The sequence below is a fragment of the Panicum virgatum genome, chromosome 9N (genome assembly GCF_016808335.1).
Source record: "Panicum virgatum strain AP13 chromosome 9N, P.virgatum_v5, whole genome shotgun sequence".
NCBI classification, from domain to species: Eukaryota; Viridiplantae; Streptophyta; class Magnoliopsida; order Poales; family Poaceae; genus Panicum; species Panicum virgatum.
Genome location: NC_053153.1, coordinates 54442256 through 54460694, shown reverse-complemented (window position 1 = coordinate 54460694; position 18439 = coordinate 54442256). Strand labels below are relative to the sequence as shown.

The 18439-nt window shown below is 54.9% G+C and overlaps 1 pseudogene; it reads left to right on the top strand.

Moving 5' to 3' along the window:
• The first annotated feature begins 1545 nt into the window (after positions 1–1545).
• LOC120689121 lies at positions 1546–3365 on the top strand (annotated as a pseudogene).
• The last annotated feature ends 15074 nt before the right edge of the window (positions 3366–18439 follow it).

The window sequence follows — 18439 nt, the reverse complement described above, 5'->3', positions numbered from 1 at the left end:
CATTTGAGGTCCTCTACGGCCATGCTCCAAGGCATTTCGGCATTGACCTTGCGGCGGTATGTTCTGCTCTGGACCTCTTGTACGTCTTGGATGCATGAATGGGAAGTTATGCAGGGATTGATCCGCCAGCATCTGTTCCATGCTCAAGTCCGCATGAAACGTCAAGCTGACAAGGGCCGTTCTGAGCGGGTGTTCCAGGTGGGAGACCGAGTTTACCTCAAGTTTCAACCCTATGTCCAATCCTCCTTGGCGCCTCGAGCCAATCAGAAGCTCTCCTTCAAGTTCTTCGGGCCATTTGAGATACTGGAGCGTATAGGTTCGGTCGCCTACAAGCTGGACCTTCCTCCTTTTGTAGCTATTCACCCTATGTTTCATGTGTCGCATCTCAAACAGGCGGTCTCTTATACTCTTCCGGGGGGGCACAAGCGGCTTACTTCTTCCCTGAATGTGTGCTCCAACGCCGGTTTTCCTCAGGTGACCATCCCATGCTCCAAGGTTTGATCAAGTGGTCTGGCCTGCCCGCATCATTGGCGACTTGGGAAGACCTGGAGTCATTGCATCTGCGATTTCCAATGGCATCGTCTTGGGGACAAGTCGAGTTTCAAGAGGAGGGGAGTGTTAGCGGAGCAAGTCCACAAGCACTCGGCCCAAGAGCCAGGAGGCCCAACAGAAGAGTAGCCGGCCCGGAATGGTTGAACTAGAGTAGTATATGAACTAGAGAAGAGAGGAAGAGAGACATAATGTAACAAGATCAACTTTGTTATCCCCTATAATCTGACCTCTGTCGATCCCGAATTCTTGCTGCCCTTGCCCCGAATTCCCTTCTCCTCCTTCCAATCCCCGCTACCCTCTCTCGTAGTTAACACAGATGTACTGCCACCAGGTTGTGTGTCCTGGTACGATTTCAAGGTTTTAGCCACGAACCACATCAAAATTGAACAGGTCCGCAGAATTTACAAGAAAGAATCCTGCATAATTTCCATGAAAATCCAGCTGGATATCCACGTTTTAAATATAGAAGAGGCCAGCGTGCATTAATCTCCAGCGTATCTGCAACCTAGGCCTGCATCTGCATATCTACATATCGATAGCAAGTTAATGCTAGGAGAGGCAGAGCCCGGCCCGGAATGGTTGAACTAGAGTAGTATAAGAACTAGAGAAGAGAGGAAGAGAGACATAATGTAACAAGATCAACTTTGTTATCCCCTATAATCTGACCTCTGCCGATCCCGAATTCTTGCTGCCCTTGCCCTGAATTCCCTTCTTCTCCTTCCAATCCCCGCTACCCTCTCTCGTAGTTAACACAGATGGACTGCCACCAGGTTGCGTGTACAGGTACCATTTCAAGGTTTTAGCCATGAACCACATCAGAATTGAACAGATCCGCATAATTTACAAGAAAGAATCCCGTAGAATTTCCAAAAAAATCCAGCTGGATATCCGTGTTTTAAATATAGAAGAAGCCAGCATACATTAATCACCAGCATACCTGCAACCTAGACGTGCATCAGCATATCTACAGATCGATAGGAAGTTAATGCTGTGATGCAGGTGCCCCATCATCTGCCGCACCGGCACCGCCGCGCGAATAAAAGCGGGCACGCACGCGCGGCGCTCCAAGAGACCGGCGCGGAGACGAAGCGCGTCGAATCGCGCCGCATCGTGTTCCCATGCGGACCCCGCCGTCGCGCCGCGCGGCGATGGCGGCGGCCCTATCCCGGGATCTCTAGGGCTCGCCCCCGCCGCCTTAATCCCGCCGACCACATCATCGCCGCGCTGGCGCCCCACCTCCGCTTCGCCGACCACCTCGCGCACCGCATCGTCTGCCGCTCCTGGCGGCGCTCCTGCCGCCTCATCGGCCGGGCGCCCCCGCCCTTCCCGTGGCTCATGCTACCGCCGCCCGCCGCGGGCGGGCCCGCCCCGGGCCCCGGCACCCCGCAGAGCCGGGTCTTCTACGACATCCCCGGCGGGAGGTCCTACGCGTACCCGGTCCCCGCGTCCTACCGCTACGTCGCGAGCCGCGGCGGGTGGCTCGTGCTGGCTGCCTCGGACCCGCCGCGCCGGCTCGTGGTGCTCAACCCCATCACCGGCATGCGGCTGGTCGTCTCGTGGCCGTTCGGGGAGGACCCAGCTGAGGGATTTCACGCCGTCCTCACGGCCTCGCTCGCCGACCCGGCGTGCTTCCTCGCGGTCGCCACGGACAAGCTCGTCAAGTACTGCCGCCCCACCCTCGGCGGGGACTGGGCCTCGCTGCGCGCCCCGGGGTTCCGCGACGACACGGCCTGCAGCGACCTCGGACCTCGTGTCATGGTTTTAAATCGCCGACTAAGGTATTTAGTGGCAAGGTCACCGTTACGGCGTTTAGCGGGTTATAGCCGGCATTTAACGGGCTATAGCTGGCTTTAGCGGGCTAAATACCATAGCGGTTGTCCTTCCTAGAGGCTATAGCCGTCTTTAGCGGAAGCTATAGCCGACTATTTAGAACTCTGCCTCGTGTGTACCTCATGGACGAGCGGAGGAAGCTCTGGCGCACCGACCTCGCCGCCGCCGAGCCCAAGGTGGAGCGCAGGGACACGGCGTTCGTGCTCCCGCCGGGGGAGAGGTGGCGCCACTACCTAGTCGAGTCGCTCGGCCACGTCCTCCTCGTGGTCTCGGACGATCACCACAAGCGCATCGGGCTCTACAGGCTCAACTGGGACGCGAGGCTGTGGGTGCCCATGCCAGCGAACGAATGGCCTCGGCGATGGCGTGCTGCTGTTGGGCCGCGGGTGCTCCGCGGCCGTGCCAGCATCGGCCGCCGCGGGCCGCTTGCCTGGCACGGTTCTCGTGGTGCGCCAGCCGTGGAGGTCGACCTTCGTGCACATGGGCTTAAACTTTTGTGGTGATGTTGGAGGTGAGCAACCTTGGTTCTGGACTGAATCGCTGCTCGGAGCTGGACTGGACGATGATCAGTTGGTAATGAGGAAGACGGTGCCTCAGCGGCCAGGCAAGTTCATCACCGGTGACTCGTTCTGGTTCTTCCTGTTAGATAACCCAGGCTCGGCTATGAGCCTAGCTTCTCTAGTTTGTTTTTTCAGTTAGCTGAATAAGAGCTCGTTCAGTTGAGCGCGTCATGTAACGGCCAGATGCATGCCTTGTTCGTGCAGTGGTCTTTTTTTCGTAGCAGTAGTGGGGGATGTTCTCGCGACTTTCTCGTCTGTGGGATGGCGCAGACCGGTAGGAGGTTGTGGCGTGCGCATCGCGTCCGTGGCAATCGGCATGCTCTAACCGTGGGATGGCACGGTAGTAGTGGAGCGTGAAGATAGCAGCGTCGTGGCATCAAGCCACTGTAATCTTTCATATATATTCAGTAACTAGTCAGAAAACATCGCGAAGTTGCGGCACCATTCTCCCTGTGTCTCTGTGTTCGCGTGCGTTCCAGGTGTTGGTGTGTGTTCTGGTGATCACCGGCGGCAAGGGGTTGCCGGAGTTCACCTACAACTGGCATCAGAGCGGTTGCGGTTCGGGGAGCTGTCATGGCGTCGCACTCGCGCATGCCGTCGGACAGTAGGCGCCAAGTGTCGCTGTCGCCGCCGCCTCGCCGGCAGAGGGGCCGGGAGCGCGTCCTCGTCGAGCGGCAGGTCGTCAAGGAGATCGGCAACGCGGAGTGGCCGATGCTCACAAAGACCAACTACGCCGAGTGGTCGGCGATGATGAAGGTGATGTTGCGACCCGCGTGGCCTGTGGGAGGCCGTGAACCACGACGACGTCTCTGAACACGAGGACATGATGGCCATGGAGGCCATTTGCAAGTCGGTGCCGGCCGACATGGTGGTGATGATGGCAAACAAGGAGAGCGCCAAGGCCGCCTGGGATGACATCAAGACGGCGAACCTCGGCGTCGAGCGTGTCCGCAGGGCCAATGCGCAGACCTTGAGGAGGGAGTTCGATGGCCTCGCCTTCAAGGATGGTGAGAGCGTGGATGACTTCGCCGTGCGCATCAACACCCTCGTGCAGCAGCTGAGGACCCTCAGCAACGTCTACACCGAGCCGACGGGTTGTGCGCCAGTTTCTACAGGCCCTTCCCCCGCGCTACCACCAGATCGCCATGTCGATCGAGACCCTGCTCGATCTCGACTCGATGTCGGTTGAAGCGTCCCCTCATAAGAGAAGACTTAAATGTGATACAAAACATCAGTCCCAGGAGGCTGATGCCACATTTATTACATCAGATGGTTCAAAACCTTACAAACCTTGGCGGACACTCGATACATATGATAATAATAATTAACCAGGCTACGACGTAACACCAGACTGCAAACCACATAGGGTCTACTACGGGCTCAGAGTACTGCGACAGCGGAGGCATCTCAACAGGGCCGGTTCCACAGGCAAGGTTGGGTGTAGAACGGTAACCCTACTCGGCGTCGTCTGGCACGAAGTCTGGATCTTCTTCTGTAAAAAGTAAGAGTGGGGTGAGTACAAACGTACTCAGCAAGTCCAAACACACCCACGGAGGGGGGGTTTATATCAGAATAATATGCATTGGTAAAGCAAGGATAAGGTTACGGTTTAATTTGCGGAAAAACGATATTTCATGCAGGGGTTTATTTTAAAGAGAGCCTTTATGAAAATCAATTTCAGAAGTAGCACGGAGTTTCCAAATTTTAAACTGCTACCGGACTCCCCGTCCGCCGTAGCACACGGCACCACTGCCGGAACCAATTCCCAAAACAACTCACACCAGCCCATCCCAAGGAAACACTAGTTATGTGACCACACCATAACTCGCCCAATACCGTGGGCACGGACTATTCGAATAGATTCTTAACTCTGCAGAGGTGTGCAATTTTACCCACAAGTAGGATACCACAACTCGAACACCGTCGTGTCGGTGTAGATCCCAACATAGCCATTACCCACCATAGCTAAGCCTGACTAGCCATCACGGGATGCACCAAGGGGTCATTGACCGTTCACTTAGGTATAACCGGGCATAAGTCACTCGAGGCTTATCCCTTCTCCTTAGACACCCGTTGCTCTCAGCTCTCCTGATGGCTATCACACCAACTAGTGGGATTTATGCTACGCCGTTGCCCATTCAACGGTCGAGTGGTTTGCACGATAGTGGAGTTAGGTGAGATGACACACCAACTCGGTCCTTAGACGCGACAAGATGGATATCTCCCTTCTTTGCCTTGCCACACAGGCATAAGCACACCAATCGGCAAATCGCACAGAAATGCCGTCCATCTCGCCCATACTCATCTTTCGAAAATCCACATTTTTTTCCCCTTCCCACACGCACACATTTTCTTTATAAATCAAATAGTATTATGAGTAAAGTCCTAAGCATTCTAATATCGATTAACGTCCAAACAAAATCAGACATTAATCTAGGTGGTCAAGGAATGGTCATCACAAATCAAGGGGGTGGCTATCCAACCGTGTTTTCATGCAAGTAAAACATATGCAGTTTATAAAACAGGCCATTGGGTTGTGTTTATAAAAACTAGGACAGAAACATGCATCAAAGGATGGGATTGAACTTGCCGTCTTCGAAGCCTTCGGGGAAGTCCTGTCCTTCGGGCTCGGGGTCGCGGAACTGATCCTCGTTCTCCTGCTCACAGTACTGCTCGTTGACGGGCTCTCCTTCGTTCACTCCGCGGTCTACAGCACACATAACAAGCATCCAATCAAAACAAGATCTAATGTTGAGCTCGAATCGGAATCACATAAAATATGGAGATAGAAGTGGCATTTTTGAGTGTCTCCCTAATGGCATGGCCAAGATTTGGTTATGAGTGGCGTGGTAAAAGTTTCGGGTTAATTAGAGCTCGTTTGGTACATAAAATGATAGGTTTTATAAAGGTTTGTGGGTTGGTTAAGGGGCCAGGGGCCTGGTTGCAAATAATCTTAAGTAGGCAGGGATCTGTTTGTAATTTTTTTGAAAGCTTTTGGGTTATTCTGGAGAGGTCAGGGGTATATTTGAGGTTAAGTTATACTAGAAGAGGGTTTATTTGCAAATATACTAAAGGTGGGGGTGTTTCTGCAAAAAGGCAAAAGAGTGGAATGTTTCTTTAAGAAATAAAGGAAAAGGGGAGGGGTTTTTGGCATAATCGCCATCCCCTTCCTCCCTCCCACGCTGGGAAACAGGGGAGGCGCGTCGGCTCGCCGGCGGCGGCCCGATTCGGGCGCGCTGAACTTGGGCGGCGGCCGGGGGTGAGGGGAAAGGGGAGGGGTGACGCCCTGGAGGGGATCCCGGCCTCACCTCGGGCTAGGATGGCGCGCAGAGGCGGGGCGGCGTGGGTCGGCGGCGGCGGGCGGGAATGGCTGCGGCGGCGGCGCTGCAGGTTAGGAGAGGGGGCTAGGGCCGGCGGGTGGGGTTGTGGAGCTGGCCGGGGAGCTCGGGGCCCCTTTTATAGGAGAAAAGAGGCGGTGGGGGTAGGGTGAGCCGGTGGCGGCCGGTAGGTGCGTCCGGCGAGCGGGGCGGGGCGAAGTTATGGCGCTCCGGCCATTCTTGCGCGTCGCGGAGCAGCGGGTGCATCGAGGGCGGGCCGATGCGACGGCTCGGCAGCGGCACAGGCGAGCACAGGGCGGCGCTGTGCGGGGCAGCGGCGGGCGGCGCGCGGCGCGGCCAGGCGTGCACGTGGGCTCGGCGGAGCTCACGTCGCTGCGGCCTGACGCGTTCGCCCACAACCCTGTGCTCCGTGCGCGCGTGCGCGCAAGCGGGGCGGGACGCAGCGGGGTGGCGCAGGCGGCGAGGCGGTGGTGCGCGAGAGCGGCAGGCTGGCAGCGGCGGGTGTCACGGCGGCGCTCCGGGCACGCGGTCCGCGTGCGCGGACTGGCTCGGCGGGGCGCGCGGCGTGTCGTGGCGCGGGCGGGTGGCGCGCGAGCGGGCGGCCGCGTCGTGGCGGCGTCGCGGGCCGGGGGTGGTGCGCGGGCTGGGAGCGCGCGCGGGCGAGCGGGCGATGGCGTGGCGCGGCGCGTGCCACGGCTCGGGGCACTGGGCGCAGAGAGCGCGTACGCGCGCGGTCGGGCCGAGCGCCGTGCGTGCGCGCACGTGGGCAGGCCGAGCGGCGTGGACGCTGGGCAGGTCGGGGGCACGGGCGCACGGGCGGCTGCGGGGCGTGGCCGGCGCGTGCGGGAGGGAGGTGAGGCGTGCGCAGGGCAGGCGGGCCGGGCTGGGAGGAAGGGCGTGAGGGGTGGCGCGACGGGGAAGAAAGAGAGGAAGGAGGGAAGGGAGGGAAGAAAAGAAAGAAAAGGAAAAAGGGTGAAGGGAAAAAGGAAAAGAAAATAGAAAAAGAAAAAAAAATGGGAAAAAGGGGGAGAGAGAGAGAGAAAAAAAAAGGAGGAGGGGGCGGTGCTCGCCAGCGGCGACCGCGGGCGTGGTCGGCCACGCGTGGCGTGCGGCCGCGGGAGGTGGGGCACGCGGTCGGAGGGGAGAGAGGAAAAAGGAGGGGGCGGGATTCGCGGCGTCCGGTCGCGGCGCATCGCGTCGGATAGAAAAAAAAATGGATGGGACGCGAAATGAAGTCGGGTGTCGGGTTGTTCGGGGGAGGTTCTGGGGATTAGGGTTCAGGGTTTAAGGGAAGTCGAGCTCAACGAAAAACAACTTAGCGCATGATTTGTTTAGTGAATTTTCAGGATGTCACAAACCTACCCCACTTAAAATGAATCTCGTCCTCGAGATTCGGCTGGTTCCTAAACAGGTGGGAAACTCCTTCTTCAGAGCGTCTTCTCGTTCCCACATCGCTTCTTCTACTCCGTGTCTGCTCCACTGGACTCTGCATATCCGTACTTCAGAGTTTCTGGTCCTTCTGGTGACCGTGTCGAGAATCTTGACCGGTACTTCTTGATATCGTAGGTCTGGCTGTAGATCTATCGTTTCTACTGGCACGTGTTCTGCCTCGGGTACTCTCAAACATCTTCTTAGCTGTGAGACATGGAACACTGGATGTATATCTGACATTTCTTCTGGCAGTTCCAAACAGTATGCTACTGCTCCAACTTTCTTCAGAACTCGGTACGGTCCAATGTACCGAGGGGCTAATTTTCCTTGTACCTGAAATCTTCGGGTTCCTCGAATGGGTGATACCTTGAGATACACAAAATCCCCTGGACTGAAACTTATTTCCCGCCTTTTCTTGTCAGCGTAACTCTTCTGTCGGGACTGGGCTGCTTTCAGCTTCTCTCTGATCTCGGCTACTCTTTCTTCTGCTTCCTTTATGAGGGCGGGCCCGACTAAAGCACGTTCTCCAACTTCTGACCACATCAGAGGGGTCCTGCATTTCCTTCCGTAGAGAGCCTCGAACGGTGACATGCCCAAGCTTGCTTGATACCCGTTGTTGTATGAGAACTCGGCATAGGGTAAACTCTGTTCCCAATCTTTGCCGTAGGTGAGAACACATGCTCTCAACATATCTTCCATAATCTGATTCACCCTTTCTGTCTGACCATCTGTCTGCGGGTGATAAGCGGAACTAAAGTCTAGCTTGGTGCCCATAGCTTTATGCAAGCTTTTCCAAAATCTAGAGGTGAACTGGGTCCCTCTATCTGAAACAATCCGACTGGGCACACCATGCAACTTCACTATATTTTCCACGTAAAGCTTGGCTAGCTTCTCTCCGCCGTAGTTGGTACGTACGGGTATGAAGTGAGCCGCTTTAGTGAGTCGGTCCACTATTACCCATATGGAATCGTGTCCTTTCTGGGTTCTGGGCAGACCTACCACAAAATCCATCCCTATTTCATCCCATTTCCAAACCGGAATGGGTAGGGGCTGCAACAATCCTGCCGGCTTCTGGTGTTCAGCTTTGATTCTCTGGCAAGTATCGCAATGGGCGACAAATCGTGCAATATCTGCCTTCATCCCATTCCACCAATATTTCTGTTTTAGGTCCATATACATCTTGGTGGATCCTGGGTGAATAGAGTAGGCTGAGTTGTGGGCTTCATCCATGATTATTTGCCTGAAATCTCCCTTCTGGGGCACACAAATTCTATCTTTGTACCACAATGTTCCCCTATTATCCACTCTAAAGTCTGGTGCCTTATTTTCTCCGGTTTGCTTCCGGATTTCCATCAGTCCCTTGTCCGCTCTCTGGGCTTTCCTGATTCGTTCTTCTAGAGTGGATTGAACGTTCAGCACTTGGTTGGAACCTCGAGGGACAATGTGCACATTTAATCGTGCCATTTCCTCTCGTAAATGGTCATTCTTGGGCCCGTAGGATTTCCGACTTAGTGCATCGGCTACTACATTGGCTTTACCTGGGTGATAATGAATTTCCAAATTATAATCTTTGACTAATTCTAGCCATCTTCTCTGCCTCAGGTTTAGGTCTGGTTGGGTGAAGATATACTTCAGACTTTTATGATCGGTTAAGATTTCGCACTTATTTCCAATCAAATAGTGCCTCCAGATCTTGAGTGCATGCACTACGGCTGCAAGCTCCAAATCATGAGTCGGGTAATTTTGCTCATGGGTCCTGAGTTGACGGGAAGCATATGCAACGACTTTCCCATCTTGCATCAGTACACCACCCAATCCTTGTCGGGACGCATCACAATAGATGACAAAATCCCGATGAATATCCGGCAGGGTTAGCACTGGGGCTGTCGTCAATCTTCGCTTCAACTCTTGGAAGCTCCTTTCACACGACTCCGTCCAGGTGAACTTCTTTTCTTTCTTGAGCAGCTCTGTCATGGGCCGGGCTATCTTAGAAAATCCCTCAATGAATCTCCGATAATACCCAGCTAATCCGAGAAAACTTCTGATCTCACTGACATTAGTTGGTTGCTGCCAATTGGAGACTGCTTCAACCTTCTCGGGATCCACTGCTACTCCTTCCGCGGTCAAGATATGACCAAGGAAAGCTACTTTCTCCAGCCAGAACTCACACTTGCTGAATTTGGCGTATAGCCTGTGCATTCTTAACTTCTCCAGAACTACTCTCAGGTGTTGCTCGTGCTCCTGAATACTCTTTGAGTAAATAAGTATGTCGTCAATGAAGACTACGACAAACTTATCTAGCTCGTCCATAAACACTTTGTTCATGAGGTTCATGAAATAGGCAGGTGCATTTGTCAGTCCAAAAGACATCACCGTAAACTCAAACTGACCATACCGGGTGACAAATGCTGTCTTCGGGATATCACTCTTCCTGATCTTGAGCTGAAAGTAGCCAGACCTCAGGTCAATCTTGGAGAAGTACCTGGCTCCTTTTAACTGGTCAAAAAGGTCATCGATTCTGGGTAGGGGATACTTGTTTTTGATAGTGACTTCGTTTAGTGCCCGGTAGTCTACACATAACCTCATACTTCCGTCCTTCTTTTTGACAAATAGAACCGGGGCTCCCCAAGGCGACGAACTTGGCCTGATGAAGCCAATCCGTTGCAACTCCTCTAGTTGTTTCTTTAACTCTGCCAACTCAGAGGCTGCCATCCTATAGGGTCTTTTGGCTATGGGGGCGGTTCCAGGAACAAGATCAATAACAAATTCTATGTCCCTATCTGGTGGCATACCGGGAAGTTCTTCGGGAAAGACATCGGGGTACTCATTCACTACTGGGACTTCTTCCAAGGACTTGGCTTCCATGCTGAATACCATCGGGTTTGCTCCACTTTCCCGGGTATGACAGGTCACTCGGACTCCCTCTGGGTTTGTTAGATGTACTACCTTGTCCGTACAACCTATGAGGCCATTATGTTTGCTTAACCAGTCCATTCCGAGGATCACATCTATACCTTCTGACTTAAGTACTACTAGGTCTGCTAGAAACTCTACCCCACTTAAATTGATCCTTACCCGTAGACAGCCCAATTGACACCTGATGTCTCCTCCGGGCGTCCGGGTTAATAAGGGTGTTTTTAGTAGTACTGTAGGTATTTTATGTTTCTCCACAAAACTCGAAGATATAAATGAGTGTGATGCTCCAGAATCGAACAGTACTGTTGCAAGAGTTGAGCTGACAAGGTACTCACCGAGTACAACGCCCTGAGCTCCTTGAGCTTCCTGCGCGTCGATGTGGTTGACGCGGGCTCGTCCAAAAGTCTGCTGGGGTTGCCTCTGCTGGTTGCTGTTGTTGTTGGTGTTGCCACGGAGGGGCACTCGGTTGGCTCCGGTCAACACCGGCTTGGGTCCGTTCACGGTGTTGGAGAAAGCTGAAGTGGCTGGCTTGTTCTTGGCATAAGGGCAGTCGGCGATGAAATGCCCTGTCTCTCGGCAGTTGAAACAGGCCCTGACATTGCTGTTGCTGTTGGTGACTTGGCTCGCATTACTCTGTGGGGCCCTCATGGTGTTCTGGCTTCTGAGCTGTGTGTTAGGGGCCCGTGGTCCTGTCACTTGAGACTGAGTTTTGTACTGCATTGGGGCTTGGGACCTTGGTGTGTTGTAGCTGAGACTTCTGGTCTTCTGAAAACGATCCTGCTGACGAGACTTACTCTCCAGAAACTTGCGCTTGTTCTCTTTCCTTTCATCAATCTTAGCCTTCTCGGTGAGGATTGCCTTGTTCATCAAGGTGTTGAAATCAGGATAGATCTGAGGGGTGAGCAGGGTCCTGAGTTCTGGGTTTAGTCCCTTCTTGAACATATCCTGCTTCTTCTCATCGTCGTTCACTTCTTCCGGTGCATAGCGAGCCAATTCCATAAACTGGTGGGTATACTCCTCCACAGACATACTTCCTTGCTGAAGTGCACGGAACTCATCTGCCTTACGCTTCATGGTTGCCGAGGGGATGTGATAACGGCGGAACTCCCTCACGAATTCATTCCAGGTGATGGTGGTGGCATCTCTGGCAGCAGCGCAGTAATTTTCCCACCAGGCTAAAGCAGTCCCGGTGAGTTGATGTGCTGCCAAGAGAACTTTATCTCGATCCTGGCACCCAAATGGCTCGAGCTTCCTCTGGATCACGCGGAGCCAGTCATCTGCGTCCAAGGGGTTGCTGGATCCGGCAAAAGTAGGTGGCTTAGCCCTCAGAAAAGCTGTAAGCTTGTCGTTGAAGGTCTGCTCTCGTGGATGCCTGTTTATTAGAGCATTGGCCAGTGTCTCCAGTATGAGAGTCTGGTTATGGATCACTTGTGCCAGGTCCACGAAGGGTGGTGGTGGTGGTAGCTGTGCATCATGATTTTCTCCTCTGCCCTGACTCACTTCTTGTTCTTCCTGAGGATGGTTTTGCCCGTTAAGGCGTGCTCCTGCATCAGCAGCTGCAGGGTCCCTGACACGGGAGGCCCTCGTGACGCTTCGAGAAACCATCTGCAGATTGGGTAGGGTTTTGTGAGATTGAGATTAGGTGATGTTTAAGTTGTTTAATTCGTATTTTTTGAAAAGGCAGAATTAACCTTCTGCCGAAAGGCACACACACAACAAGCACACAACAAGGCAAACAAGCAACCTTCAATAAAGCGAGGCAGGGTACAACACGGAACAAGACTAGAACGCGTACTACACGTCCGGGTACAGGTTCAAACTAGGAATACAACTTAAACTGGAAGGACTAGAAGGGTACAACAACAGGGTGGGGTTGGACACTCTACTCGCGGGACGAGTCTTCTTATGGGGTGGTACGTGCTTCCGGGGAAACAAACGGCTCGTCGTCCTCCGGGTTCCCGTTCTCCTGGGGCTGAGCAGCAACTTCTCTTTCTCTGACAGCAGTAGACCCTTCGGGGTTCTCGGGTGGAGCTCGAGGGCTTCCAAAGAGCGTTCCCCATCCTATGACGGGTGTCCCAAGTAGAACATGGTCTTCTCCGATGGCCGGAACTGGGGTCCCACTCCTGGTCCATTCTTGCATGCGCCGGTCTCGGGCCTGTCTGAGGCTCTCCTGTGCCACTGCTTCACTGCTGATCGCGGCTGCGGCTCTTGCCTCGGCTTGGGCTGCTCGGACCTGTTGGAGCCTCACCGCGAGTTCAGCTTGCTCGGCACGATTGGTCTGCTCCCTCAGCAGGTGGGCCTGCTCATCGAAGAGTTGGTCCAAAGCGGCCAGATAGTTAGCCATTTGGTACAAAGGGTCTACTTCATGGCGGCGCCGTTCCAGGCTTCTCATGCGGGCTTCCCAAACAGGGGTCCTGATGGCCGGCGAAAAGAACCTCATTGGCGTGGGTGCTAGGTGTTCTTCGAAAATCCGGCATAGGTACCGAAGTGCCTTTCTGACAGCCAAGGGATAGGTGTCTTGGTGCCTGAATCCCGTAGCGGTCACTCGCCATGACTGGATGTTGGGGTGGCGTTCACTTCTGGCGATGACAAGGATCACCCTGCAGCGGAGAGTGCCATGATGCTCGTACTCTCTGCTGTAGTACCTTGGGCGTTCCGTAACGCCAAGGCTTTCCAGGGCGTTGATCAATAGGCTGGGGAAGGCAGGTGCAGCTTGGCAATCGCCCTGGGTCCATCCTTCCTCAGCCAACTGAAAACAAAGATAGAGTGAAGATCTTGCACGAATATTTGCGGTACACAAAGGGGTAGATGGTTTTTATTTATGGCATCATGGTGGGGTACAACTTCATGGGTACATGATTATTTGAGCAAGGGTTCTAGCTTAGAGACTACTCCTATCATGGGGATTCTTCCTCAATTCTAAAGGAGCGCTTCTTCAGTGGGAGGTGCTGATCCATCACATCATCCTCGGTCTGAGTTCCTTTATCCCAGTGGGTTTCTTCGGGTTCTTCTTCTTCAGTCTGAGTGCCAACGTCCCAATGGGTTTCCATGGGTTCTTCCTCTTCTTTGTCTTCCTCTATCCATCCACCTATTCCCCAGCGAGCCTCGTATCTCCGCAACTGAGCCTGGAGAGCGGCTAGCGAGTTCTCGGCGCGTGTGGCTCTTGCCCGCTGTTCTTCCAGTTCTTCCTCTTTTTCATCCATTTGGACCTGGAGGGCGGCTAGGGAATACTCGGCATGGAAAGTCCTCGCCCGTTGTTCCTCCATCTCCTGGGTTGCTTTTTCTGCTCTGTGGACCTGCTGCTTCAGTTGTGCTGCTTGCTCGCGATAGAGCTCATCCAGGCCGGTGAGATAGATGGATAAGTGAGAGACCGTGTCTTCTAGGTCTTCTTCTTCTCTTCCAAGTCCTCTCATCCTGGCAATCCATGTGCGTCCTCTTCCTTCAGTCGGCGGGAAAAATCCCATAGGAGTCCGCTGAAGGTGATGCTTGTAGATCACTCGGAGCCGTCGCAGGGCTTTACGGGCGGCTTTCCGATAGGTATCCGGGAAGCGGAAACCAGTGGTGGAGATGAACCAAGGGTCCACATCAGGGTAGCGGGTGCTTCTTGCTATGAAGATCATCAGGTCACACCGAAGAGTACCCTTGGAGTCGTACTCCCGATAGAGAAACTCTGGCGGATCCACAACTCCAATGCGTTCCAGGCTGAGTATCAACAGCTTAGGAAGGCCGGGCTCTGCGAAACAGATTCCGCCGATCCATCCATTGTCAGCCATCTGGAACAGGGCAAGAACCAAGGGTAAGTATTTGTGTGAGGAAAGGATTAAGGATCGAAAAGTCCTAAGGTGAAAGGTCCTGAAAATGGGTTTCGCTCCTAGGGTCACGTCCTACGGCCAACCTACGGCTCTGATACCACCTGAAGCGTCCCCTCATAAGAGAAGACTTAAATGTGATACAAAACATCAGTCCCAGGAGGCTGATGCCACATTTATTACATCAGATGGTTCAAAACCTTACAAACCTTGGCGGACACTCGATACATATGATAATAATAATTAACCAGGCTACGACGTAACACCAGACTGCAAACCACAAAGGGTCTACTACGGGCTCAGAGTACTGCGACAGCGGAGGCATCTCAACAGGGCCGGTTCCACAGGCAAGGTTGGGTGTAGAACGGTAACCCTACTCGGCGTCGTCTGGCACGAAGTCTGGATCTTCTTCTGTAAAAAGTAAGAGTGGGGTGAGTACAAACGTACTCAGCAAGTCCAAACACACCCACGGAGGGGGGGTTTATATCAGAATAATATGCATTGGTAAAGCAAGGATAAGGTTACGGTTTAATTTGCGGAAAAACGATATTTCATGCAGGGGTTTATTTTAAAGAGAGCCTTTATGAAAATCAATTTCAGAAGTAGCACGGAGTTTCCAAATTTTAAACTGCTACCGGACTCCCCGTCCGCCGTAGCACACGGCACCACTGCCGGAACCAATTCCCAAAACAACTCACACCAGCCCATCCCAAGGAAACACTAGTTATGTGACCACACCATAACTCGCCCAATACCGTGGGCACGGACTATTCGAATAGATTCTTAACTCTGCAGAGGTGTGCAATTTTACCCACAAGTAGGATACCACAACTCGAACACCGTCGTGTCGGTGTAGATCCCAACATAGCCATTACCCACCATAGCTAAGCCTGACTAGCCATCACGGGATGCACCAAGGGGTCATTGACCGTTCACTTAGGTATAACCGGGCATAAGTCACTCGAGGCTTATCCCTTCTCCTTAGACACCCGTTGCTCTCAGCTCTCCTGATGGCTATCACACCAACTAGTGGGATTTATGCTACGCCGTTGCCCATTCAACGGTCGAGTGGTTTGCACGATAGTGGAGTTAGGTGAGATGACACACCAACTCGGTCCTTAGACGCGACAAGATGGATATCTCCCTTCTTTGCCTTGCCACACAGGCATAAGCACACCAATCGGCAAATCGCACAGAAATGCCGTCCATCTCGCCCATACTCATCTTTCGAAAATCCACATTTTTTTCCCCTTCCCACACGCACACATTTTCTTTATAAATCAAATAGTATTATGAGTAAAGTCCTAAGCATTCTAATATCGATTAACGTCCAAACAAAATCAGACATTAATCTAGGTGGTCAAGGAATGGTCATCACAAATCAAGGGGGTGGCTATCCAACCGTGTTTTCATGCAAGTAAAACATATGCAGTTTATAAAACAGGCCATTGGGTTGTGTTTATAAAAACTAGGACAGAAACATGCATCAAAGGATGGGATTGAACTTGCCGTCTTCGAAGCCTTCGGGGAAGTCCTGTCCTTCGGGCTCGGGGTCGCGGAACTGATCCTCGTTCTCCTGCTCACAGTACTGCTCGTTGACGGGCTCTCCTTCGTTCACTCCGCGGTCTACAGCACACATAACAAGCATCCAATCAAAACAAGATCTAATGTTGAGCTCGAATCGGAATCACATAAAATATGGAGATAGAAGTGGCATTTTTGAGTGTCTCCCTAATGGCATGGCCAAGATTTGGTTATGAGTGGCGTGGTAAAAGTTTCGGGTTAATTAGAGCTCGTTTGGTACATAAAATGATAGGTTTTATAAAGGTTTGTGGGTTGGTTAAGGGGCCAGGGGCCTGGTTGCAAATAATCTTAAGTAGGCAGGGATCTGTTTGTAATTTTTTTGAAAGCTTTTGGGTTATTCTGGAGAGGTCAGGGGTATATTTGAGGTTAAGTTATACTGGAAGAGGGTTTATTTGCAAATATACTAAAGGTGGGGGTGTTTCTGCAAAAAGGCAAAAGAGTGGAATGTTTCTTTAAGAAATAAAGGAAAAGGGGAGGGGGTTTTGGCATAATCGCCATCCCCTTCCTCCCTCCCACGCTGGGAAACAGGGGAGGCGCGTCGGCTCGCCGGCGGCGGCCCGATTCGGGCGCGCTGAACTTGGGCGGCGGCCGGGGGTGAGGGGAAAGGGGAGGGGTGACGCCCTGGAGGGGATCCGGCCTCACCTCGGGCTAGGATGGCGCGCAGAGGCGGGGCGGCGTGGGTCGGCGGCGGCAGGTGGGAATGGCTGCGGCGGCGGCGCTGCAGGTTAGGAGAGGGGGCTAGGGCCGGCGGGTGGGGTTGTGGAGCTGGCCGGGGAGCTCGGGGCCCCTTTTATAGGAGAAAAGAGGCGGTGGGGGTAGGGTGAGCCGGTGGCGGCCGGTAGGTGCGTCCGGTGAGCGGGGCGGGGCGAAGTTATGGCGCTCCGGCCATTCTTGCGCGTCGCGGAGCAGCGGGTGCGTCGAGGGCGGGCCGATGCGACGGCTCGGCAGCGGCACAGGCGAGCACAGGGCGGCGCTGTGCGGGGCAGCGGCGGGCGGCGCGCGGCGCGGCCAGGCGTGCACGTGGGCTCGGCGGAGCTCACGTCGCTGCGGCTTGACGCGTTCGCCCACAACCCTGTGCTCCGTGCGCGCGTGCGCGCAAGCGGGGCGGGACGCAGCGGGGTGGCGCAGGCGGCGAGGCGGTGGTGCGCGGGAGCGGCAGGCTGGCAGCGGCGGGTGTCACGGCGGCGCTCCGGGCACGCGGTCCGCGTGCGCGGACTGGCTCGGCGGGGCGCGCGGCGTGTCGTGGCGCGGGCGGGTGGCGCGCGAGCGGGCGGCCGCGTCGTGGCGGCGTCGCGGGCCGGGGGTGGTGCGCGGGCTGGGAGCGCGCGCGGGCGAGCGGGCGATGGCGTGGCGCGGCGCGTGCCACGGCTCGGGGCACCGGGCGCAGAGAGCGCGTACGCGCGCGGTCGGGCCGAGCGCCGTGCGTGCGCGCACGTGGGCAGGCCGAGCGGCGTGGACGCTGGGCAGGTCGGGGGCACGGGCGCACGGGCGGCTGCGGGGCGTGGCCGGCGCGTGCGGGAGGGAGGTGAGGCGTGCGCAGGGCAGGCGGGCCGGGCTGGGAGGAAGGGCGTGAGGGGTGGCGCGACGGGGAAGAAAGAGAGGAAGGAGGGAAGGGAGGGAAGAAAAGAAAGAAAAGGAAAAAGGGTGAAGGGAAAAAGGAAAAGAAAATAGAAAAAGAAAAAAAAATGGGAAAAAGGGGGAGAGAGAGAGAGAAAAAAGGAGGAGGGGGCGGTGCTCGCCAGCGGCGACCGCGGGCGTGGTCGGCCACGCGTGGCGTGCGGCCGCGGGAGGTGGGGCACGCGGTCGGAGGGGAGAGAGGAAAAAGGAGGGGGCGGGATTCGCGGCGTCCGGTCGCGGCGCATCGCGTCGGATAAAAAAAAATGGATGGGACGCGAAATGAAGTCGGGTGTCGGGTTGTTCGGGGGAGGTTCTGGGGATTAGGGTTCAGGGTTTAAGGGAAGTCGAGCTCAACGAAAAACAACTTAGCGCATGATTTGTTTAGTGAATTTTCAGGATGTCACATCGGTGGAGGAGCTGGTCGGGCGGCTGAAGGAGGCAGAGGAGCACCATGGCCTCAGCGGGACCGGCAACAACATCGTGCAACTCAATCTCACCGAGGAGGAGTTGGTTGCGCGCGTCTCCAAACGCCTCCAGATCGGAGGCGGTGGCGACAGAGGCCAGGGGTCCAGCGGATCCAGTGGATCGCGCGGTGGATGTGGTCGTGGCGGTGGCCGTGGAGGAGGCTGCGGCACAGGCGTGAAGAAGAGAGGCGACGGAGTCGGCCGCGGCGACAACGCACGCGGCGGCAACGACAGCGACGGCGCACGCGGCGGCGGCGACGACGTCGCAAGCAACGAATGTCGTTACTGTGGCAACAAGGGGCACTGGGCCCGCGAGTGCCGCAAGAAGAAGCGGGACG